Source organism: Pelophylax lessonae, assembly GCF_965119305.1.
Source record: "Pelophylax lessonae genome assembly, chromosome: 3".
NCBI classification, from domain to species: Eukaryota; Metazoa; Chordata; class Amphibia; order Anura; family Ranidae; genus Pelophylax; species Pelophylax lessonae.
The window spans coordinates 71075095-71100823 of record NC_138770.1 but is presented as its reverse complement, the minus strand read 5'-3'; positions in this window follow the sequence as shown (position 1 = coordinate 71100823).

The window sequence follows — 25729 nt, the reverse complement described above, 5'->3', positions numbered from 1 at the left end:
CCAGATAGGACTCACAGACCGGATTCCCCAAATGTAGACATTCCGAGGTATAAATGAAAGAAGAAAACCTCTAAGTGCAGACTGCCAGTACTAAACTTCCTTTAATAAATATAGTATGCACTTACATGGTAAACGATAAACACAGGCACATCAGTACAGGTGCACATCGATAAGACTTCAGCGTCGTGGGCTGTGCATGCCAGCAGCCAGCCACACACGCTCGGAAGTCGGAACAGCAGCAGCAGCGGGTGACGTCAGACGGATGCGGCTCAACCTCCCGTACGTACGTTACGTCCACCGGGACTTCGTCAGCGGGGGTGGAGCCTATCAGTCACCAACATGATTATATAACCTGACGCTGCTCACATGATCTTGAGGACGTACTTGACAAAACACTGAGGACATCTAGTGGTCAATGTCAAGTATTACATCCTTCAAGTAAAAGAACCCACAAGGTCTCTTATAAATACTAATGTCTCATGGTCAATTTGTAAAAAACTTTTTTCCATATCCCAGACAGTTAAAAGACCTGACATCAACCGCTGCTGTAATAAATAACACATGTATATATCTTTACAAATGAAGGCACATACATATAATGTAAAAATACCCACACTGTTAAAAACACATAAAAACATGTCGATGGGAGCCCGCTTTGCTCCCAGTGTGGCCAATTTATTCATGGCCCACTGGGAGGAAGCTGTGGTATTTCACCAACGCCCAGAGGAGCTGATCTGTTACCACAGGTACATAGATGACGTGTTCCTTATTTGGCAGGGCAGCTCTGAAGGTCTCAATAGGTTTATGGAACGGTTGAATTCCAATAATCTGAACATTGTTCTATCTTGGAATACCAATCCGGAAAAGATTGTCTTTTTGGATTTAGAGATTTTCAGAGAGGAGAATGCTATCAAGACACGCAGCTACTTCAAACCTACCGATAGGAATGGTTACATTCCATTGAGTAGTTGTCACCACAAAGCTTGGCTTTGTAATATCCCCAGGGGGCAGTTCGTCCGTTTGAGGAGGAACTGTTCCTCTGAAGTGGATTTTTTATCACAATCTGCACAGTTATCCAAAAAGTTTGTGCAGAAAGGTTACAACCAAGCTGATCTTGAGAAAGAAATTACTCGAGTGGCAGATATGGACAGGGGTGCCCTTGTCTCTGGTCCACCTAAGAATAAAGCAAATGCTCAGGATTTCAGGATGGTTTTGGATTACAACATACAATTCAAACAATTTGAAAAGATAGTGGCCAAGCATTGGGACATTTTGTTAAAGGATCGGGATTTAGGTCCAGTTTTACCTTCTTGTCCCCATTTCATTTACAGAAAGGCCAGAACCTTGAGAGATGTACTGGCCCCTGGAGTGGTGGACCCTCCAGTGGTTAAAGAAAATAAACTCTTTACTTTTTTATCAGGCTTCTATGCTTGTGGGCGATGCCGAGCTTGCAGGCATTCCAAGTGCAATGTAAAGAAGCGGAAGGAATTTTCAGCATCTGCCACAAATAAGGTCTATCCAATACGGGAATTGATCACATGCCAGACCCAGGGAGTTGTCTACATGCTGGAGTGTGATTGTGGCCTCCAGTATGTCGGCAGAACTTCCAGGACATTGCAGGTTCGCATTGGCGAACATGTGAGTAACATCAAGAAAGGCCTGAAAACCCATAGTGTGTCCAAACATTTCAGGATGGTGCACAATCGTGACCCTAGAGGCTTGCGGTTTTGGGGCATAGAGAGGGTGAATAGGCACTGGAGGGGAGGACATTTTGTTAGGTTCCTGAGTCAAAGGGAATCTTACTGGATATTTGAAACTAAAGTTTCTCATCCGTCAGGGTTAAATGTTGAATTTGACCTTAATTGTTTTATTTCGGATAGGTGATTGACTCTTTCTTTCTTCTTTTTTTATATCTTATATTTGTTTCTGATTTTATATGAACTTTTTAATACATATATTTTTTTATGTGTTTTTATGTGTTTTTAACAGTGTGGGTATTTTTACATTATATGTATGTGCCTTCATTTGTAAAGATATATACATGTGTTATTTATTACAGCAGCGGTTGATGTCAGGTCTTTTAACTGTCTGGGATATGGAAAAAAGTTTTTTACAAATTGACCATGAGACATTAGTATTTATAAGAGACCTTGTGGGTTCTTTTACTTGAAGGATGTAATACTTGACATTGACCACTAGATGTCCTCAGTGTTTTGTCAAGTACGTCCTCAAGATCATGTGAGCAGCGTCAGGTTATATAATCATGTTGGTGACTGATAGGCTCCACCCCCGCTGACGAAGTCCCGGTGGACGTAACGTACGTACGGGAGGTTGAGCCGCATCCGTCTGACGTCACCCGCTGCTGCTGCTGTTCCGACTTCCGAGCGTGTGTGGCTGGCTGCTGGCATGCACAGCCCACGACGCTGAAGTCTTATCGATGTGCACCTGTACTGATGTGCCTGTGTTTATCGTTTACCATGTAAGTGCATACTATATTTATTAAAGGAAGTTTAGTACTGGCAGTCTGCACTTAGAGGTTTTCTTCTTTCATTTATACCTCGGAATGTCTACATTTGGGGAATCCGGTCTGTGAGTCCTATCTGGTCCTTAGTTATCAAGGAGTGTATACGAATGTACCTGAAGCCTGCTTATTGATGTGGATTGACACTGCGATTTTTGACCTCTGGTAACACAGTGGTCGAATCATGAGGTGAGGGCATCAGTGTGCTTTATGGTGGAGGGAGATCACTGTGTGGAGTCGTTGTCTCCTATATCCTCTTTCAACACAGATTGGACCTAAGGAACTGTCTCTTTCATCTTTCTGGGACTCTTTATTTCTTATGCCATTATTTACAGGATTTGCGCTGCATCATTTTGTCTGTCATATCTCTCTGGGATTTTTTGCTGTGTGTCCTGGGTCGGTGTTCAGCTGGCATTTCCATCTAGTTTAGCTACACTTACCTGTTTGCGCTGATTGTTTTTTCATTTACTGATATAAGAAGACCCTATCAGCAGTAAAGTGCATCACGGTGACTGTGACCTTGCAGTATATACTGTAAGTTCTCCCACATAGATACAATCCCCCCTTTTTTTCAGAGTTCATTTAACACCATATATTTCTGTAATTACATACAACATATGTACCCACAGATTTCTAATTACTACAAGGACCTTAAGACATCACTCCTTTCACCTCTGGATGGTGACTGCGACACCTACAACAAATACTGTAAGCTTTTTCCTATACCTTGAAAAATACTAAAATCTAATCATGTCTCAATCTAATTACACATATTATATGTATATCTAGTTACCTCAAGATATCGATAAGCTCCTCCCACCTTTCGGAGCAAAAACCACACTGCAACTCAGCAGCACACCATGTAAGTAGCTCTCTACCTTTTCAGCCTACGCCAACACACTTGTGGTTTTTTTCTGTAGTTAACCACACAATATGTAACTTCATCTTTTAGAAGCCAACAAACCTTCCAAAACTCCCACAACAAAGTGGAGGACCATTACAAATGCGATTCTACAACATATAGTGAGTTTCCATAAACCTATGTTTAAAATCACCACCCAAATACTCTAACAATTCCACAATTATGATTATCCATGTATACCCCCTAGGTCGCATCCAATTGGTTCCTGTTGCAAATCTCTGTGTATTTCTACTCTACCAATAAATTATGCTTTAATGAATATGACATGTATTGATAATAATAGATATTTATCACTACCTCTACAGACTTGGTGATTAAAATCCTTGAAAAAGGCTACATTCGTAGCCGAAACACGTCGGACAATACCGGATGACCTCTGTGAACACATTTCCAAGCAACCAAGCCTGGAAAAACAGAGACATAAACATCCAAAAATTAGTCACCATATTCACAATGGTCACGGAAATTCTTTCCGAACCTACTTTCCTACCTACGCACTTTGGGTCTATAACCCAACATTTATGCACACTATGATGATTATCATTATCATTATAAGTTTCTACCTTGAAACAACCAAGTATATGTTTTAAATCCACCAATAAATGACTCTGATTTTATGTACAATCTGTGTTTAGAATCACTTGCCCTTAAAATCCCATTTTTTAGTTTGAGGCACCAACTCACCCCGCCTACTGTACCTCTAGCCATCAAAAACGAAGTTCTTTGTTGTCAGTTCAACCCACGTGAGCTAATTTTTGCTGCCTATACAGGCCGCCACTTACTTCTGTATACTGTGAACGCCTACTGTACCTCTAGCCATCAAAAACGAAGTTCTTTGCTGTCAGTTCAACCCATGTGAGGAAATTTTTGGAGCCTATAAAGGTCGCCACTTACTTGTGCATACTGTGAACGCCTACTGTACCTCTAGCCATCAAAAACAAAGTTCTTTGCTGTCAGTTAAACCCATGTGGGCTAATTTTTGGGGTCAATACTGGCCGACATTTACTTCTGTATCATGTGAATGCATAATGTACCTTCAGCCACAGAAAACTACGTTCTTAGCTGTCAGGTAAACGCACATGGGCTAATTTTTGAGGCCTGGAATGGCCGACACTTACTTCTTTATCCTGTGAATGCCTAATTTTTCAGACTGGAAATGAAAAACAATGGGTCTGTAAAGGTTCCGCCAAATTGTGGAATGGATGCGGACCCATTTTACAGATGTGTGAATGGCCCCTTTTTGTATTAGACAATGAATTTACCGGCTGCTGTCAGCTCTGGCTGATTTATAAAAAAAAAAAAACATTTTTTGCTGTAAAAAAAAAAATTTAGGGCAACTTTTTCAATTGCAATACTTCTGTTATGACATTGTCCAAATGCTGGGACTATTTGTACACCGCTAGTACGTCTTTTGTGGCTGCAAATATGACCTAAAGGTTTTTAAAGTTTGCCTCCCATTAAAGTCAATGGGGCCCACCGCAAACTTGCGGTTCGCGGACTTTTGAGAAAGTCCGAACCGCTCCAGCCAATGTTCGTCCATCTCTAGTGCCAGAGAGAGCTAGGGACAGGCACTTGCAGTACATTGTGATCTCTAACAGAAAGACCAAGCCTGTGGGAAGCTTCTAGAGTGTGAGGAAAACCTAAAGGGGGGCACCACTGTGACACAAGAGAAGAGGGACAGAGCCACTGCCAGGACACAGACCTCGCTGTGCTACCTACCTGAGTCATCACAGACAACCAAGAGTGAGGAAGACATTTACCAGGAGAGACCACTGCTGTTGTACCACTGAGTCTGGTGAGAGGGCTTTGTGGCCACTACTTGCTACCACCATTAGTGACTGAGCCAGTTAGCTCATAGATTTAATCCTGCCTTATTGACTGCTTTAATGGGCCCTAAAGGGCCCAACACTTAGACGGCTGAAGAATAAGGACTGCCCCTAACAGTTGCTGCCCTGTCCCCTTATTTAGTTAAAGAGTTAGCTGTTAATAGATGCTGTATCCTAGTACTAGTAATATAAATTTTATTATATTTATTATGCATTTACACTGTTTATTGCAGGTCTGCTAATACCAGTATTAATTTCAGTTAGTTATATAAAAGCTGACTTTAGTATTTCTAGCATAGTTATTTATTTGTTTAGCAAACTGTGTTCAACTTCATCTTCTGTGTAAGCACTTACAGTATGTTCTACTGCTGTTAATACTAAGCCCTTGCCAATATATTAAGTCCCCTTATTTTAAACAGGTGTGTGCTCATTCTTTGGTGTTATATATTCCCAGGAAAAATGTATTTTCTATTGGTGTCTTTATACGTGCCTACAGTGTTTTACATTCAACCAAGTGTGTCAGAGGGGCTTAAGTTGTTCTTGGAGTCGAAGCTCAGAGCAGAGGACCAAAAATTACCAAGCAGCTTCTTTGGGGGTGGTGCTACATATGTTTGAGCAGTCATTACTTAGTGCTGGGAATGCACTTGCTTTACGTGAGTTTTATTCAGTTTTATGGACTTTGCACTTTATAGATCTTCCTCGGTAGGAAGTCATTGCTGTAAATCACGCACTGCCGAGTGCCCCATTTTGGAGTACTGCTATCGCTTGCTTAATAAATGGTTATAAGCTTTTGAAACAGAGAGCACTAGATCTCCTTTTTATTCCCTTATATGCCATATGGTGCCTGGCGGTAAGAGGCTTGTCATAGCCTCCCTGAACCTATCTCCTGTTTGTGGACAATAGGCTAGTATTGACCTGTGTATCCGGGTCTATCATTAAGGTGAGAGGCCATCTCATATGGTGAAGGGATTTTATCACTCACAGAGGTGTTTTCCATTTTGGGAGCAGGATTTATTGAATGGACTTTCTTTGTTTGCACTGAGGATTTGAAACATTAAAGATTCACCTATGGACACTTTTTGATTACTTTGGCACGTTTTTCCTCTATATATTTCACTGTATGTCTGGCGCATCACTATTATATATATTCTACACTAAAGCTTTGCCAAAGTGACACTATTGTACTGGGATTTCTATGACAAACACTTGAAGCACATCCCTCTGTGCAAGCTGGAAGAATTGGAGATCTGGGGCATTGGCACCCAAAAGTTTCCGTATGATGGATACATACCTATCAAGATAACCTTCGACCCTTTATTGGCAGGGAAGACAGAGACCTTTGATACACTAGCAGTTGTTAGTTCTCGGGCTCTGGGAGTAGGACAGAATTCCTTGTTGATAGGAACCAACACTGACTAATTGCGAAGACTACTCATCCTGTTAGCCACGAAGGGCTCGGTCACAGAAGAGGTACATCCACAGGTGAGGCAAGCTTTTCAGCATGTAGTTAAGGAACATAGAGCACCAGCTGAAGGAGTGGGGAGGTTGTGGTGGTTGGGACACTCCAGAGAAGGTGTTGCAGCCTAGAGAGAGAGTATGTATGAAGGCCAATGTCAAGTTGTCTTGGAATCAGCCAGGTCCTTTCTTGGTGTTGGAACCTGACCCATTGGGAGAAGAGACAGGAAAAGAATTGATCCCAGAGATTGTGCCCAAGAAGACGTTGTCAAAAATCGAGGGAGGGTCCCGGTCAGTATCCGCAACATTATAGGACATCCTGTCAGCCTAAAGTCCAGGATGGTGCTAGGACGGGTGAGCGTGGCCACTCCTGTGACAGATGATCTAGTTCAGAAAGCCGCCGGAGAGGACCAGGAAGGGGATTTTCAGGTCCAAGGTCCTGCTATGCCTCTCAAGTGGTGGGAGTGGATCAAAGCCCAGCTAGCAAGGTGGGAAGAGATGTTTTCCAAGAATGATTTTGATGTGGGTTGTGCCAAGAGTGCTCAACACCAAATTCGGCTGAGTGAAGAATAGATAAACCTTTCCGGGAGAGAGCTCGGCGGATTCCTCTGAGTGACCTTGAAGACCTTCGAGAGCAATTAGCCAAGCTGAAGAAGTCTGGAGTCATTAGGGAATTCAGGAGCCCATTATGCCTCCCCTATTGTAGTAGTGCGTAAGAAAAATAGAACCATTCGGATGTGTATCGACTACCGGATCCTAAACCGAAGGACTATTCCCAATCGTTACTCTACCCCTCAGATAGAAGATGTATTGCAGTGTCTATCTGGAGCAAAGTGGTTCAGTGTTTTATATCTAAAGAGGGGGTATTATCAGATACCAATGCACCCGGATGACCGGGAAAAGACGGCCTTCTTCAACCCATTAGCATTCTTCAAGTTTGATCGCATGCCACAGGGATTGGCGGGAGCCCCAACCACCTTCCAGAGGTTGATGGATAATACTGTGAGATATGAATCTGATAGAGGTACTTGTGTTTCTGGATGATATCATTGTGTTCAGCAAGACACTAGAAGAACATGAAGCACGACTCAAAAAGGTTTTCCAGGGGCTTCATGCAGAGGGGCTGAAGTTGTCGTTAGAGAAATGTCAATTCTACCAGACATCAGTTACCTACTTGGGGCATGTGGTCTTGGTAAATGGAGTAGCCATTGACCCGGTGAAGCTGGAGGCTGTTACCACTTGGCCTCAGCTAAGGACAGTTACAGAACTGAGATCCTTTCTAGGATTCTACTCCTACTATAGAAGGTGTGTGAAGAACTTTACGCAGATTGCGAGACCCCTGAATGAGCTGTTACAGAGGGAAGGAAATAAAGAGTCGCAGAAGTTGAATTTGATGCAGCAACGACCGTTGGGCCCTAGAAGACCACATGAGTCTGTTCAGGATCAATGGACCCCGAAGAAAGAACAGGCTTTTAGATGTCAGAAGGAGAGCCTAACAGAGATGGCCTTGCGGTTCGCCCGGCGGTCGGTTTGCGGCGAATTTTGCTTGTTCGCTACCCGCAAAATTTGTGGACACATGGCGTATTTCGCGGCGGCCATATTTGTTTAAATTGGGGAGAACTTTGACCCGTGACACAGCCGTCAGGTGGAACGGGACAGCCAATTGAAACATTGCAACACATGGACAGTCCTCCTACCCTATAAATAGACCCGATCTGGCGGCCATTTCACATTCTGCTTTCTGCCAGTGTAGGGAGAGGTCTGCTGTGCTCATTAGGGAGAGTTTGCTAGACACATATAGCGCTGTGAAGATCCACAAAAGTCCTTTTCAGGGCTGGTATTTTTCGTTATAGGTCTACTAGTATGTTTTGAGCTTAGGGAGAGGTATCCAGTGGTTGCTTTAGGGGCAGTTAGAGATCGGCTGCAGTCTCACACAAATCGCTTTGTTAATGTCCACAAAAGTCCTTTTCGGGGCTGGTATTTCGGTATAGCTCTAGTATCTTTTGAGCTTAGGGAGCGGTATCCAGTGGTTGCTTTAGGGGCAGTTAGAGATCGGCTGCAGTCACACACAAATCGCTCTGTCAATGTCCACAAAAGTCATTTAAAGTGCTCCAATGTCGTTATAGGGTCTATTACAGTCTCTTTACTATAGGGAGAGGTATCCAGTGGTTGCTGTAGGGGTAGTTACAGATCGTCATCTGCAGTGTCACAAATTGCTCTGTTAATGTCCACAAAAGTCATTTAAAGTGCTCCAATGTCGTTATAGGGTCTATTACAGTCTCTTTACTATAGGGGCAGGTATCCAGTGGTTGCTGTAGGGGCAGTTAGAGATCGTCATCTGCAGTGTCACAAATTGCTCTGTTAATGTCCACAAAAGTCATTTAAAGGGCTGCAAACGTTTTGGTATTGCTGTGCAGTACACTAAAAAGGGGGGGGGGGGGTAATCCACAGTATAATATACTTTGTAGAAAGCATATTATAGTGGATTAGTACTATTATTGTGCATTGTGCAGCATTGTGACCGGTGTGGTGGTGAGACTGAGCGTTTCTGCAGCAACACTACACACAGTGACAAAAGCACTTATAATGTATTATAACTGGTGTGATAGACCAATTGCCCCCCCAATACCACATATTGAAGTGGGGTGTTATCTGAGTATACTTTTACATGTTTATTTGTGTCATGCAACAATATTGCCTCATTTGCTGAGTGAAGTCTGGTACACACAGCGCTAAACTCACTGGCCAATTTTTTGAACTGGTGTCCTACACCAATGCCCCCTCCCCAATGCCACATATTGAAGTGGGGTGATATTTACCAGTATAATTTTCTAAGAGTGTATTTTAGTCCTGCAAAAATTTGGCCTCTCGCTGTGTAAACAGTGCTACACACAGTGACAACAGTTACTGGCCAATTATTTGTAGAACTGGTGTAATAAACCTGTGCACCCCCCCCCCCCCCTCTCCCATACCACATATTGAATTGAGGTGTTATTTAACAGTATACTTTTCTAAGATTGTATTTTAGTCCTGCAAACATTTGGCCTCTTTTTCTATGTTAACTGTGCTACACACAGTGACAACAGTTACTGGACAATTATTTGTAGAACTGGCAGACTGACGAACCGGCAGATAGGGAGGAGAGGCAGGCAGAACTTGCATTGCACAAGAGGTACAAAGAAGACTGCAAATGTATCAGGAGCGAGCCATCAACCATGTACAGTCACATCTGGCGCTCCCAGGATGCCGGCACATGGCTTCGCAGTGTGGGCTTTTTTTTAATAATGTCCGTTGCTGACACCAGTATTGCCATCTGCAGCCTTTGCAGTCAACGCATAAGTAGCGGTAAGCCCAACACTCACCTAGGGACAACCGCCTTAAGAAGGCACCTGAAATCCCATCACCAAGCCCAGTGGGAGCAACACCATCAGAACCCACAAAGCCACACTCCATGCTCTCACTGTCCAGCCTCTTCTCCTTCTCCTGTCTCCTCACAGTTGTCCAATACTCCACCTTCCATGATGCCGTTGTCACGTTGTTCTGGAAAAAGGCAGGCTTTTGTGGCTCAAATGTTGGAGCGTAAAAAAAGGTGTCCGACAGGTGTCCGACTACATCGGGTTATTGGCCGATGTGGATGCTCTGAGAAGTGATTAACCCCTGGACTACTGGGTGGGCAGGCTTGACCTCTGGCCAGAGCTTTCACAATTTGCAATGGAACTGTTTGCTTGCCCCCCGTCCAGTGTCCTGTCCGAAAGGACGTTCAGCACAGCAGGGGGGATGGTGACCCATAAGCGCACTCGCCTAGCTCATGACAGTGTAGACTACCTCACATTTATAAAAATGAATGAGGCATGGATCTCTGAGGAATTCAACACATGTGACCAGTAGACCTGGTTCCATTGAAATTCCTAATGCCAGGCCACAAATATCCAAAAGACCGCTATCCCCCCACAACAATTCCTGGTCCTTGGTTTCGCTAAATACAGAGGCATAAAAGGCATTTCATGTCCATTGAATGGCTAATGTTTGCAGCCTATACAGGCTGACACTTACTGTTCCGTGTACTGTGAACCGTCTACTGTACCTCTAGCCATCAAATACTATGTTCTTTGCTGTCAGTTCAACCCATGTGAGCTAATTTTTGGAGCCTATACAGGCCGCCACTTCTGTAAACTGTGAACGCCTACTGTACCTCTAGCCATCATATACTATGTTCTTTGCTGTCAGTTCAACCCATGTGAGCTAATTTTTGCGGCCTATACAGGCCGCCACTTACTTCTGTATCCTGTGAACACCTACCATACCTCTAGCCATCAAAAACTAAGTTCTTTGCTGTCAGTTCAAACCATGTGAGCTAATTTTTGCAGCCTATACAGGCTGACACTTACTTCTGTATCCTGTGAACGCCTACCGTACCTCTAGCCATCAAAAACGAAGTTCTTTGCTGTCAGGTATACCCATGTGAGCTAATTTTTGGAGCCTATACAGGCCAACACTTACCTTTCTGTGTACTGTGAACGCCTACCGTACCTCTAGCCATCAAAAACAAAGTTCTTTGCTGTCAGTTAAACCCATGTGGGCTAATTTTTGGGGCCTTTTATGGCTGACACTTACTTCTGTATCATGTGAATGCCTAATGTACCTTCAGCCACAGAAAACTACATTCTTAGCTGTCAGGTAAACGCACGTGGGCTCATTTTTGGTGCCTGGAATGGCCGACACTTACTTCTTTATCCTGTGAATGCCTAATTTTTCAGACTGGAAATTGAAAACAATGGGTCTGTAAAGGTTCTGCCAAATTGTGGAATGGATGCGGACCCATTTTACAGATGTGTGAATGGATCCTATATGTACAGTGGGTACGGAAAGTATTCAGACCCCCTTAAATTTTTCACTCTTTGTTATATTGCAGCCATTTGCTAAAATCATTTAAGTTCATTCTTCTTCCACATGAATGTACACATAGCACCCCATACTGACAGAAAAACACAGAATTGTTGACATTGTTGCAGATTTATTAAAAAAGAAAAACTGAAATATCACATGGTCCTAAGTATTCAGACCCTTTGCTGTAACACTCATATATTTAACTCAGGTGCTTTCCATTTCTTCTGATCATCCTTGAGATGGTTCTACACCTTCATTTGAGTCCAGCTGTGTTTGATTATACTGATTGGACTTGATTAGGAAAGCCACACACCTGTCTATATAAGACCTTCCAGATCACAATGCATGTCAGAGCAAATGAGAATCATGAGGTCAAAGGAACTGCCTGAAGAGCTCAGAGACAGAATTGTGGCAAGGCACAGATCTGGCCAAGGTTACAAAAAGATTTCTGCTGCACTTAAGGTTCCTAAGAGCACAGTGTCCTCCATAATCCTCAAATGGAAGACGTTTGGGACGACCAGAACCCTTCCTAGAGCTGGCCGTCCGGCCAAACTGAGCTATCGGGGGAGAAGAGCCTTGGTGAGAGAGGTAAAGAAGAACCCAAAGATCACTGTGGCTGAGCTCCAGAGATGCAGTCAGGAGATGGGAGAAAGTTGTAGAAAGTCAACCATCACTGCAGCCCTCCACCAGTCGGGGCTTTATGGCAGAGTGGCCCGACGGAAGCCTCTCCTCAGTGTAAGACACATGAAAGCCCGCATGGAGTTTGCTAAAAAACACCTGAAGGACTCCAAGATGGTGAGAAATAAGATTCTCTGGTCTGATGAGACCAAAATAGAACTTTTTGGCCTAAATTCTAAGCGGTATGTGTGGAGAAAACCAGGCACTGCTCATCACCTGTCCAATACAGTCCCAACAGTGAAGCATGGTGGTGGCAGCATCATGCTGTGGGGGTGTTTTTCAGCTGCAGGGACAGGACGACTGGTTGCAATCGAGGGAAAGATGAATGCGGCCAAGTACAGGGATATCCTGGACAAAAACCTTCTCCAGAGTGCTCTGGACCTCAGACTGGGCCGAAGGTTTACCTTCCAACAAGACAATGACCCTAAGCACACAGCTAAAATAACGAAGGAGTGGCTTCACAACAACTCCTTGACTGTTCTTGAATGGCCCAGCCAGAGCCCTGACTTAAACCCAATTGAGCATCTCTGGAGAGACCTAAAAATGGCTGTCCACCAACGTTTACCATCCAACCTGACAGAACTGGAGAGGATCTGCAAGGAGGAATGGCAGAGGATCCCCAAATCCAGGTGTGAAAGACTTGTTGCATCTTTCCCAAAAAGACTCCTGGCTGTATTAGATCAAAAGGGGGCTTCTACTAAACACTGAGCAAAGGGGCTGAATACTTAGGACCATGTGATATTTCAGTTTTTCTTTTTTAATAAATCTGCAACAATGTCAACAATTCTGTGTTTTTCTGTCAGTATGGGGTGCTATGTGTACATTCATGAGGAAGAAGAATGAACCTAAATGATTTTAGCAAATGCCTGCAATATAACAAACAGTGAAAAATGTAAGGGGGTCTGAATACTTTCCGTACCCACTGTATTAGACAATGTATTTACTGGCTGCTGTCAGTTCTGGCTGATTTATGAAAAAAAATATATTTTTTTTCCTGTAAAAAAAAAAAAAAAAAATGTAGGCCAACTTTTTCAATTGCAATACTTCTGTTATGACATTGTCCATGTGCTGGGACTATTTGTGCACAGCTAGTACGTCTTTTGTGCCTGCAAATATGACCTAAAGGTTTTTAAAGTTTGCCTCCCATTAAAGTCAATGGGGCCCGCCGCGAACTCGCGGTTCGCAGACTTTTGAGAAAATTTGCGGCTGACGCTCGTGAACCGCCCCGGCCGATGTTCGTCCATCACTAGACCCTAACAGAAGCTCCAGTTTTGGCCTATGCTGACCCTTCTAAGCCTTATGAACTGCATGTGGATGCTAGCCAAGATGGGCTCGGAGGATTGTTGTATCAGGAGATGGCCGGGAAGCTTCATTCAGTAGCTTATGTAAGGCAAAGTCTTACCCCCTCATAGAAGAACTACCCAGTACTCAAGTTGGAGTTTCTGGCCCTAAAGTGGGCAGTAGTAGACAAGCTACAAGACTACTTGTATGGAGCTTTGTTTGTGGTAAAAACAGATAACAATCCATTGACCTATCTGTTATCTACTGCTATGTTGGGTGCCACTGGACATCGTGGTTGGCTGCACTGCCTGAGTTTCAATTCAGCCTGAAGTATTGGCCAGGATGAGGAAATCGGGATGCAGATGATTTATCCTGAAGACCATATGTTTCAGATGATAGTGCCCGGAATTGGATACAGCCGACCTCTGAAGGAGTTCAGGCAGTAAAGGGGTAGAGCATCATCATAAGGGAGCTACAGGAGTCAAAGCCATGGGAGTCACCCTGGCTGGAGTACCTTGCTACTACTGTAATCTGACTCAAGTGTGTAGTCAAGAGTTGCCTCACCTGGTCAAGGAAGACCTAACAAGAGACTAACGGGAGGATCCCCTATGTGACCTTGTCAAGAAAGCATTGGTGGTTAGAAAATCTCAAATACTGTTGAAAAGTCCAGTTGATGGCGCAAAGTAGTTTACAAGGAATGGTACCGACTAGAAGATGGGATTGTGTATCAGAAGTGTCCATTTGAATAACCAGAAGGTGTTCAAAATTGTTTCTTCCAGGAAAAGCATCGACAGTGTTGAGGGCTCTCCATGATGATCACAAACATCTCAGACCAGATATAACCTTTAAGCTAGTTAGGGATTGAATCTATTGGCCATCCATGAGGACAGAAGTTGAAAGTTATTGTCGTTCTTGCATTCGGTGCATTCAGAGAAAGACTTTGCCCAGCAGGCCTGCCCCATTGGGCAATCTACGAAGTCAAGGCCCATAGGAACTGGTGTGCATTCATTTCTTGTGTCTAGAACCTGACCTGAGTGGGAGCAGTAATGTCCTGGTTGTGACAGATTATTTCACCCGGTATGCTCAAGCTTTCCCGACCAGGGACCAACAAGCCAGTACAGTTGCCAAGACTCTGTGTCACGGGGTAATGTGGCAGAGCCTGATGTAAGAGGAGTGGCTTACCGGGTAACTGGCATGGCACAGGTTCACCAGAGGCGCAGAGTCTAAGTGTTAGCCGGTTTTCACCAGGGCCCCAGATGGTGGGGATGGATTTGGCTGCTTGCTAACACCAGGTCGCGGTCCCCCGGATTCCCTGTTGGAGCCAGGATCAGGTCCAGGACCAATAGCCGGTAGCGGATAAACAGATCAGGATCAGGCAGGAGAATAGTCAGGACAAGCCAAAGTCAAGGCGGGCAGCAGGTAATCAGAATCCAAAGACAAGCCGGGTCAGGTAAACAGGAACAGCAGAATACAAACAGGCACAGGAAACAGGAGAGCTGAAGATAACACAGCAACTTCCTGTAGTGACAACTGTGTTTAAATAGGCCAATTTGGTAGCCTCGAGCTATACTGAGGTATCCTCTAACTATTCCAAGGTAGCCTCTGACTATTCCAAGGTAGCCTCAAACTACTGCAAGGTAGCCTTGAGCTATTGTAAGGTAGCCTCTAGCTATTCAAGGTGCCTCTTCGTACGCGCAAGCGCATAGGCATTCGCCGGTTGGCGGCACCAGTGCGCCTGCGCAGGGTATTGATTCCCTGACATTGCCCCCCCCTTAAGGGCAACATCCGGGTGCCCAAAAGATTCCTTTTATGGGGATGGTTGCGGAAAAAATTTCGGATTAATTCTTGGGCATGGAAATTCTGTACCGGTTCCCAGTAGTTCTCTTCGGGGGCCGTAGCCCCTCCATTTAACCAAGTATTGTAACTGATTCCTCCGTCTTCTGCAGTCTAGGATGGCCTCCACCTCAAATTCTTTGTCCCCGTTGATGGTGACAGGAGCAGGTGGTTCCAAACTTCTACCTGGAAAGGAATCAGGTACTGTAGGTTTCAAAAGTGATACATGGATCTTGAGGGAATCGGGTAGAGTTAGTTCGTATGATACCTCATTTAATCTCCTCTTCACCGGGAACGGGCCAATAAACTTGGGTGCCAGTTTCTTGGAAGGGCATGTGAATAGTAGTGTTGCCAGGTTTAAGAACCAACTCACCTCTCCTCCTTTTGTCAAAGGCCTCTTTATTGGCGGTCTGAGCCCTGGTCATGGCATCCTGTAACAATTTGTTGTTCTCTTTAAGGAACTCCATGATATCCCGGGCTGCTGTCACTGTAGGTTCAGGAACAAAGCAGGGCAAGAAGGATGGGTGAAACCCATAGTTAGCATAGAATGGGGACTGACCTGTAGCCGAGTGTTTGGCATTATTGTATGCGAACTCCGCTGACGGTAGTAACGAGACCCAGTCATCTTGAACAAAGGTGGTAAAACATCGGATATATTGCTCGAGGGTCTGGTTGGTCCTCTCAGTCTGCCCGTTAGTCTGGGGATGGTATGCGGAGGACATTGACAACTTGATCTTCAATGAGTCACATAAAGCTCTCCAGAAGCGAGAAGTAAATTGAACACCTCTATCCGACACAATGTCCATTGGAACCCCGTGGAGTCTTACAATCTCTTTGATGAAGACCTGCGCCGTCTTGAGCGCGGAGGGTGTGCCCTTCAGTGGTATGAAATGAGCCATTTTCGCCAGACGTTCACTACCACAAAGATTTCAGAATAACCGTCTGAAGCAGGAAGTTCCACAATGAAATCCATGGCAATCATCTTCCATGGTCTGTCAGGGACTGGTAGTGGTCTGAGCAGGCCCCATGCCTTGTTTTGGGTTGTCTTGCTTCGTGTGCAGATAGTACAGGAGGAGACATACTGCTTACAACATTTCTCTAAGTCGGGCCACCAGAACGTGCGTTGAACCAGATCTAGGGTCTTGTGGATCCCAAAATGGCCAGCCATCGGGTGGTCATGACAAAGTCCCAGGATGGACTTTCTGGAACAAAAATTTGATCTCCTCTCCATAGCAATCCATTTCTGGGTACCAGTACAGTTCCAGGAGGATGGGGAGCATTTATTGTGGCTTGTCTCAGAGAGGTAAGAAGGTCAGACTGTATTAGCAGGAAATTACCTTTGGTCAAGATGGTGTCAGGTACAAGGATTCCTTTAGAACTGTCGTACATTCGGGAGAGAGCATTGGGTTTCGTATTCTTGGAACCGGGTCGGTACGTTATATGGAATAAAAACCTGGGAAAAAAAAGTGCCCATTGTGCTTGGCGAGGTCTCAAGCGTTTGGCTGTCCTCAATTACTCCAGGTTCTTATGATCAGTGTAGATAAGTATGGGATGTACCGCCCCTTCCAACAGGTACCTCCACTCCTCCAAGGCGGTCTTGATGGCAAGGAGTTCCCGGTCCCCTACATCATAGTTCCTCTCCACAGGAGAAAGTTTACGGGAGAAAAAAGCCACCGGATGGATCAGGTCCTTGAGGCCTTGACGCTGGGAGATGACTGCTCCTACTGCGATTTCCGAGGCGTCAACTTTGAGGATGTAAGGTAGGGCAGGATCCGGGTGGCTGAGGATAGGGGCCGAAGTGAACAGCTCCTTTAGAGTTGTAAATGCGACTTGAGCCTCGGGAGATCAGTGGAAACGGGTACCCTGTTTGGTGAGCAGGGTAATAGGGGTGATGATAGAGGAAAACCCCTTGATAAATTTCCTGTAGAAATTTGCGAATCCTATGAAACGCTGAATCCCCTTCTTATCCACAGGTGCGGGCCAATCCAGGATGGCGGAGACCTTCTGAGGGTCCATTTTGACCCCTTCAGAGGAGATTACTAGACCGAGGAACTGGATACTCTGCTGTTCAAACTCGCATTTCTCAGGTTTTGCGTAGAGCCTGTGTAGCCGGAGTCGGTGGAGTACTCTTTTAACGTGTTCTCGGTGCTGGGTCAGGGAGGAAGAAAAGACCAGGATATCGTCCAAGTAGACAATCACAAAGATGTCCAGATAGTCTCTGAGGACATCGTTGATGAAGTGCTGGAAGGTGGCCGGGGCATTGCAGAGCCCGAAAGGCATTACCAAGTACTCATAATGACCGAATCGGGTGCGGAATGCTGTCTTGCATTTGTCCCCCTCCCTGATACGGACCAAATTGTAGGCTCCCCGCAGGTCCAGTTTGGTAAATATGGCGGCGGTTCTTAATCTCTGGAAGAGTTCAGGAATCAAGGGTAGGGGGTACCGGTTCTTGACCGTAATTTTATTTAATTTGCGGTAGTCCACACATGGCCGAAGTGAATGGTCTTTTTTCTCTACAAAAAAGATCCCAGCTCCTGCCGGAGAATTAGAGGGTCGGATGAATCCCTTCTCAAGATTCTCCGTTACATAGTCCTTTAGGGTACCCAATTCCCGTTCAGACAAGGGAAAGATACGTCCGAAAGGGATCTCGGCCCCCGGGAGTAACTCAATCGGACAATCATAGGGGCGGTGGGGGGGGGTAGAGTCTCGGCCCCTTGTTTACTGAAGACATCCAGATATTCATGATAGGGTAATGGGACAGAGGAATGTATCTCCTTATCAGTGTCCATACAAAGTAGAGTTCTAGAAGCACTATAGCGTACTGGCAGGCAATGATTCTGGCAGTAAGGGGACTGGAACTTGACGTCTCCAGAAGTCCAATTTATTTGCGGGTTGTGCGCTTGTAACAAGGGTAACCCCAGAATAACGGGGAACAAGGGAGAAGAGATGGCATCCAGGCACAACAACTCCTTGTGACCTTCGAGGGTGACCATAGGCAATGGAGGGGTTTCTTGAGTTACTGGCCCAGACTTGATGTGGGACCCATCCGCTAGGAAAATGGAAAGTCCTTGCGACTTGGGTCGAAGTGGGATGCGTTGTTGTGCAGCAAAGGTGAGGTCAATGAAGCAGCTGCATGCCCCGGAATCAATTATAGCGGTGACCGGGATCAGGCCTTCTGGAAGCTGGAATGAGATAGAGAGAGCCAGGTGAGTGGTATTGTTGCCAGAAACTGGGTAACTTGAGGGAGATATAGAAAGACACTTACGCATCTTCGCTGGGCATGTACGTACAAAGTGTCTGGCTTCTCCGCAATACAGACACAGATTGTTCTGACGTCGCCGTAAGCGATCTTCTGCCGATAAGGAGGGACGCATGAGCCCAAGTTGCATCGGCTCTGAAGTATCCAATTCAGGAGTAACCGGAGCTGTGCTGCTGGGACGGGAACCAGAGGAGAAGGTGTGGATGGGATTAGGGACCCGTGGCATCATCCAGACCGGGCAGGTCTGCTGCGTGGACCTCTCTGCCCTGCGTTCACGGAGCCGGCGGTCTATCTGTATGGCCAAGGCGATTAATGCCTCCAGGGTTTCAGGTATGCCCACTCGGGCCAGCTCATCCTTCAAACTTTCTGACAGACCCAGGCGGAACTGATGTCGCAAGGCTGCGTCGTTCCAGTGAGTGTCCGTACTCCAACGCCTAAAGTCAGTGACGTAATCTTCCACGACTCTACGGCCTTGTTGAAGTGCGGTGAGCGCGGTTTCTGCGGTATCAGTACGCTGCGGATCTTCATACAACTGCGCCATTGCATTAAAAAAAGCCGACATGGTGTCCAGCTGGTTACTGTGCTTTTCAAGCAGGCGGTGAGCCCAGGACTGAGGTTCACCTTGAAGTAGGGATATGATGAACCCCACCTTGGTTGCTTCCAGGGAGAAGGTTCGGGGTTGCAGGGAGAAGTATAGCTCGCAGGCATTGCGGAAGGCTCTGAACTTGCTCCGATCCCCAGAAAGCCTTTCCGGCGTAGGGACCCTTGGCTCAGGAGGCAGCATCACCACCGTTGGACCCGAGGGATGCCCAGAGGAAGTCATGGAAGCAGCAGAAACTGCAGGATCCGTGGAGGAGGTTAGGGACTGAACACGACCCTCCAACTGGGTATAGCCCTCCTGCAGAGACTTAACGGCTTGGGTAAGGGCTGCGAGATGCTGGCAGACATCGTCCATAGGAGAGGCTCCTCTAGCAGGCTCAGTCATGGCTGTGTTATACTGTCACAGGGTAATGTGGCAGAGTCTGACGTAAGAGGAGTGGCTTACCGGGTAACTGGCATGGCACAGGTTCACCAGAGGCGCAGAGTCTAAGTGTTAGCCGGTTTTCACCAGGGCCCCAGATGGTGGGGATGGATTTGGCTGCTTGCTAACACCAGGTCGCGGTCCCCCGGATTCCCTGATGGAGCCAGGATCAGGTCCAGGACCAATATCCGGTAGCGGAAAAACAGATCAGGATCAGGCAGGAGAATAGTCAGGAAGACAAGCCAAAGTCAAGGCGGGCAGCAGGTAATCAGAATCCAAAGACAAGCCGGGTCAGGTAAACAGGAACAGTAGAATACAAACAGGCACAGGAAACAGGAGAGCTGAAGATAACACAGCAACTTCCTGTAGTGACAGCTGTGTTTAAATAGGCCAATTTGGTAGCCTCGAGCTATACTGAGGTAGCCTCTAACTATTCCAAGGTAGCCTCTGACTATTCCAAGGTAGCCTCAAACTACTGCAAGGTAGCCTTGAGCTATTGTAAGGTAGCCTCTAGCTATTCAAGGTGCCTCTTCGTACGCGCAAGCGCATAGGCATTCGCCGGTTGGAGGCACCAGTGCACCTGCGCAGGGTATTGATTCCCTGACACTCTGGTGGAGAAGTTCTTCGTTCATTATGGCCTGCCTTCACTCGGATCAAGGCCGGGATTTTGAGAGTAAATTAGTAATACTGCTTTGCGAATTGTTAGGTATTCAAAAGTCTAGAACCACCCCTTATTATTATTATTATTATTATTATACAGGATTTATATAGCGCCAACAGTTTGCACAGCACTTAACAAAATGAAGGCAGACATAACAATTACAATACAGTTTGGTACAAAAGGAATCAGAGGGCCCTGCTCGTTAGAGCTTACAATCTAAAAGGGAGGGTCAATTGATAAAAAAGTTAATAGCTGTGGGGGATGAGCTGATGGAGAAAGTGAAACAATGTATTAGTTAGGATAGGCTCCTTTAAAGAGAATGCCATAGGGGGCGTGTCCTGCTGGCAACGAGGACGGCCGCACAGTAGGAGAGCTCCGGTTCCAGCTACCGCTTAGCGACGAATATCAAGGCAGAGGAGTCGGTACGGAACCTCCTGCCGGTGGATACAGGCACCACTACCCTCAGGGATCATGCCGAAGCGACACAAAAATCGATCGGCTCCACAGCGGCTCACTGATTTCTTCTCTCCGGTGAGAGATGTGGGGAAGCAAGATGGCGCCGCTCGAGTAGTCAGCATGTCAGACGCTGAGGGATCCTCTTCAGACTCAGACAGCTCGGCATCTTCGGTACGTACAGCGATACATACCAAACACAAGGGTCACACAGTACCCTCCCCTCCTGACAGCCCCACCACCCGAAGCCCTGCTAAAAGCAAAAAGGCTAAAAAGTCTGCCATAGCAGCTGCAGCTCTCCCTGGAGGCCCTACTGTGTCGGGCATTACCTCTCAGGCCTCATTGGAGCAATTCCCATCCTCTTCGCAGACTGTCTCTATTGCTGACCTAAAAATCATGCTTATTACACTGAGGGACTCCCTGCATGATGAAATGACTAAAATGATAGAACTTTTAGATTATAAGCTCTAACGAGCAGGGCCCTCTGATTCCTTTTGTTCCAAATTGTAGTGTAACTGTAATGTCTGCCCTCATTTTGTTAAGCGCTGCGCAAACTGTTGGCGCTATATAAATCCTGTATAATAATAATAATAATAATAACCAGTGAAAGCATCGCTTGCTGAAGTGCAGCACAGAGTCTCCCATATTGAGACCAAAATGGAGGATGTATTCTCTGCTCACAATTCCCTGGTTGACACATGCAAAATGCAAAAGGTAGAGATCGCTGATTTAGAGGACCGGTCCCGCTGGAATAATATTAAATTCCGGGGGGTACCGGAATCTATTCCCGCCACAGAATTGAAGGATTTCCTGCAGGAACTCTTGCTGACCTTACTGCCACAAGCAACGGCCATGGAACTCATTATTGATAGGGCACACCGATTGCCCAAACCGTCATTCCTTCCTGACTCGGTTCCTCGAGATGTATTGACCAGGATCCATTATTTCCATATTAAGGATAGCGCCATGCAAGCTGTGCGCAAATCCCCTCTTACAGAAGGCAAATTTGCGGGTATCTCTCTGTATAATGATCTTTCCCAAGCCACTATCCAACATAGGAAAAATTTGCTTTCTATAACAAAAGCACTTCGGAACCATAGCATTATCTACCGATGGGGAACTCCCTCTAAGCTCATAGTATCCTACCAAGGCAAGGACTTTCACATCTTTGGACTAGACGCGGGCCTTAAATACCTGAAGGACTGGGGTATTCTACCTGAAGACGTTCGACCACCGGACAAGAGAGGATCTCTGAACTTACGCCACACTTGATGCGGAGCCGCTTCTTCATCCACATCCTGGATCAAATGCTCCTCTGCATAAACCCTTTCTTACCACAGCGGTTGATGGATCCGTGTCACGGCTGTGACACCTGCTCGTTCAGTTTTCATTGCTCCTACTTTTCCCCCTTACCATGAGTGGATTCCTCTGCTCCCTGAACTTTGGGACTGGCCAGGGTTCTTTCTAAGAATTACTTGTTGATGTTTTGTTTTTTTTTTCTTTTGCCTCTGTTGTCCCCTTTTTCTTGTCCTTTTTTCCCCTTCTCTGCCTCGTATGTGCATGGCTGTCTCCAAGACCTCATCAGGACTGCACCTCCGATTCTTTGCATTCTGGATGTTCCTCCATCTTGGAGATCGAAGGTTGGGGTCTACCGGGAGTCAAAGTTCCCCTATAGTATCACGCAAGTGTTCCTTTATTTGGTTTATAGCGTTTTTCTTAAGATTCCATGACGATTAAATTTGTGTCCTTAAACGCTAAGGGTCTGAACAGCCCATTTAAACGCAAATTGATGTGGTCGGAAGCGCGAAAGTTGCAGAGCGATGTGTTATGTGTCCAGGAAACGCACTTCCACGCTTCCAAAGCTCCCAAGTGTTCAAATGTGCTGTTCCCCCATATGTTCTTTGCAAATGCGGAAGCTAAACGCAATGGTGTCTTTATCGCGATCAAAAACACGGTTGCTTTTACCCTTCACAAGGTACTCACCGACAAATTGGGGAGATATGTGATTCTGATTTGCACTCTAAATGATGTGTTGTATACCCTCACTGCAGTGTATGCTCCTAATCAAGGGCAATTACGGTTTTTGAGTAAGCTCTTTCGTAAAGTCAAATCCATTAGTAAAGGCATATGTTTGATAATGGGCGACCTCAATACAGTAGTGGATCCCTCCATGGACTGTACCTCATCCCCACAGACGCACAAAACGACCTTACAACCCCTTTTGCACTCAGTATCCCTACATGATGTATGGCGGTGTTTACATCCAGGTGAAAAAGATTTCACCTTCTTTTCGAATCCGCATAAAACATATTCGAGGATAGATATGCTGCTGACAGATCTCCCTTCCCTATGTCAGGTATCCAAGGTAACCATAGGTACGATCACGTGGTCTGACCATGCCCCCTTATCTTTTGAGGTACAGGAATCTCACAATATAGCACCGGTACGCCTTTGGCGCAACAATACTCGTTTATTTGACTCAAAAGTGCATGTAGAAAAATTGGAACATAGTCTGGCCGAATTTTTTGAGATTAATACTACCCCGGACGTATCGTCCCCTCTCCTCTGGTGTACGCATAAGGCGTACATTAGAGGACTCCTCCTACAAATGGCCTCCAAGGCCAAGAAACAAAAACAGGCCTCTATTTTGGAGACCACGAAGCGAATTGCTGAACTAGAAACACAAAATAAGCTGCATGCCACCCCTCAACTGTCTGATCTCATACAACAATGTAGACTAAACCTTAGGCAACTGTTACTCTCAGACTACGATAAACATCTGCGCTACCTTAAGTCCAGTTCCTACTTATACGATAATAAGGCGGGAAAAAAATTGGCGAGATTGATCCAGCTTAAGCAGGCTAAGACGAGAATTGCTCATATCATAGATCCTAAGACAGGCATAAAGGTCCATCACCCGGTTCAAATAGCAAACACATTTAAAGACTATTACCAGTCGTTATATAATCTGAAAGATGACCCGGCCACTTTCCAACCCACTCGGGATGGTATCTCTTCGTTTTTGTCTTCAGTGTCACTTCCCTCGGTCCCTTCTCAGGCCCTGGTAGCACTTAATGCACCTGTAACCCTGAAAGAAGTGAAAGCGACGGTACGATCACTGGCGTCTAACAAATCCCCAGGTATCGACGGGCTCCCAGCTGAATACTACAAAACTTTTATAGATACTTTGTCTCCTAAACTGGTGGATCTCTTTAACGATATAGGCAAAAACGGCGTCATACCTCCTGAAATGCTTAAAGCTATTATTGTTACACTCCCCAAACCAGGAAAGGATCCTACTTCCCCTCTGAATTTTAGGCCCATTTCTCTGTTTAATGCGGATTTGAAACTGTATGCCAAACTTATAGCAAATAGATTAGCTGACATCACTCCCTCCTTAATATCCCCTGATCAAGTCGGATTCGTTAAGGGCAGACAAGCTCCCGACGGTACCCGTAGGATTTTGAATCTGATCCACACAGCCTCAACGAACAAACAGCCCTCGGTCCTCTTGGCGCTAGACGCCGAGAAGGCTTTTGATAGGGTCCATTGGGGTTACCTCAAGGCGACTCTCCAAAAATTTGGTTTCGGGGGTTTTATATTATCATCAATTCTGGCCCTCTACACATCACCTTCTGCCCAGGTGTTCACGTCAGCAGCCCTATCAGAAGCATTCTCTATAACGAATGGCACCAGACAGGGATGCCCCTTGTCTCCTATCATTTTTACGTTGGTCATGGAACCTTTCGCTGAAGCTATCAGGGCCAGTGTATCCATCTGGGGGATTTCCTCTGGGTCACGTTCGCACAAAATTGGCCTATTCGCTGACGATGTGCTCTTGACGGTGAGGGGAGACGGGGCCTCCCTGGCTGGTGTGAATTCTGTCATCAATGCATTTGGGAACGTCTCATATTACAAAATCAATCCGACTAAATGTCAAATTCTCCCACTAAATGTTTCGACACGACTCAAAAAGTCCCTCAAGCTGATTTTTCCTGGAAATTGGGACCTGAACAACATTCAATATCTCGGTATAAAATTAACACGACAAATAACTTCCCTGTATGGTGTCAATTTTAGGCCGTTACTGCAGTCCATTAAATCGGACAGCATCTCCCTCTCTAAACATAATATTTCCTGGCTAGGGCGCATTGCAACATTCAAAATGGTACTTTTACCAAAAATTTTGTATCTATTCCGGACTATTCCAATTTTTCTACCCACTACCTTCTACACACAATTAAATGCGATCATTAGAACGTTTATCTGGAAAGGCACTAAACCTAGAATGTCATTTACTATCCTATGTAAACACAAGTCCCAGGGGGGCATGGGTTTACCGGTCATGCAATCGTACCATGATGCAGCTCTTCTTGATCAAATTCAGGCGTGGACCACTCTCTCACATAACAAATATTGGGTGCATATTGAGCGAGATTGGATACCGGGGGGGGGGGTTTTAATTCGCTGTTATTAGCAGCTACAATGGGAACCAAACTAATAATACCAGACCATCCTTTTATATCAGCCTCTATCAGAGCCTGGCAATCTCTACACAGGAAGACGAAAGATACAGTGTCTATCCGAATAGACAAATTGCCGATGTATTTTTTTGCGCATCTGACACCAGATCTGCCAATAGACCTTTGGGTGAAAAAAGGTTTTCAGTCTCTTTCGGAATTATCCAAGGAGGCTACGCCTCTGTTGATATTCCATAAGCAACGTATACTTCATTTAGCAAGAAAATTGACCTCCCAAGATATAACGGTACCTCGAGTTGCGTGGCATATATATCAAGGGGATCATATTCAGAAAGGGGGTATTTCTAAGTTTTATGACCTTGTTAATCGCCCTACACAAACTTTGCGCTCTAAGGCATTTGCTAATTGGGAACAGGACTTAGGGCAAATATTCTCAGATAAGGAATGGAGC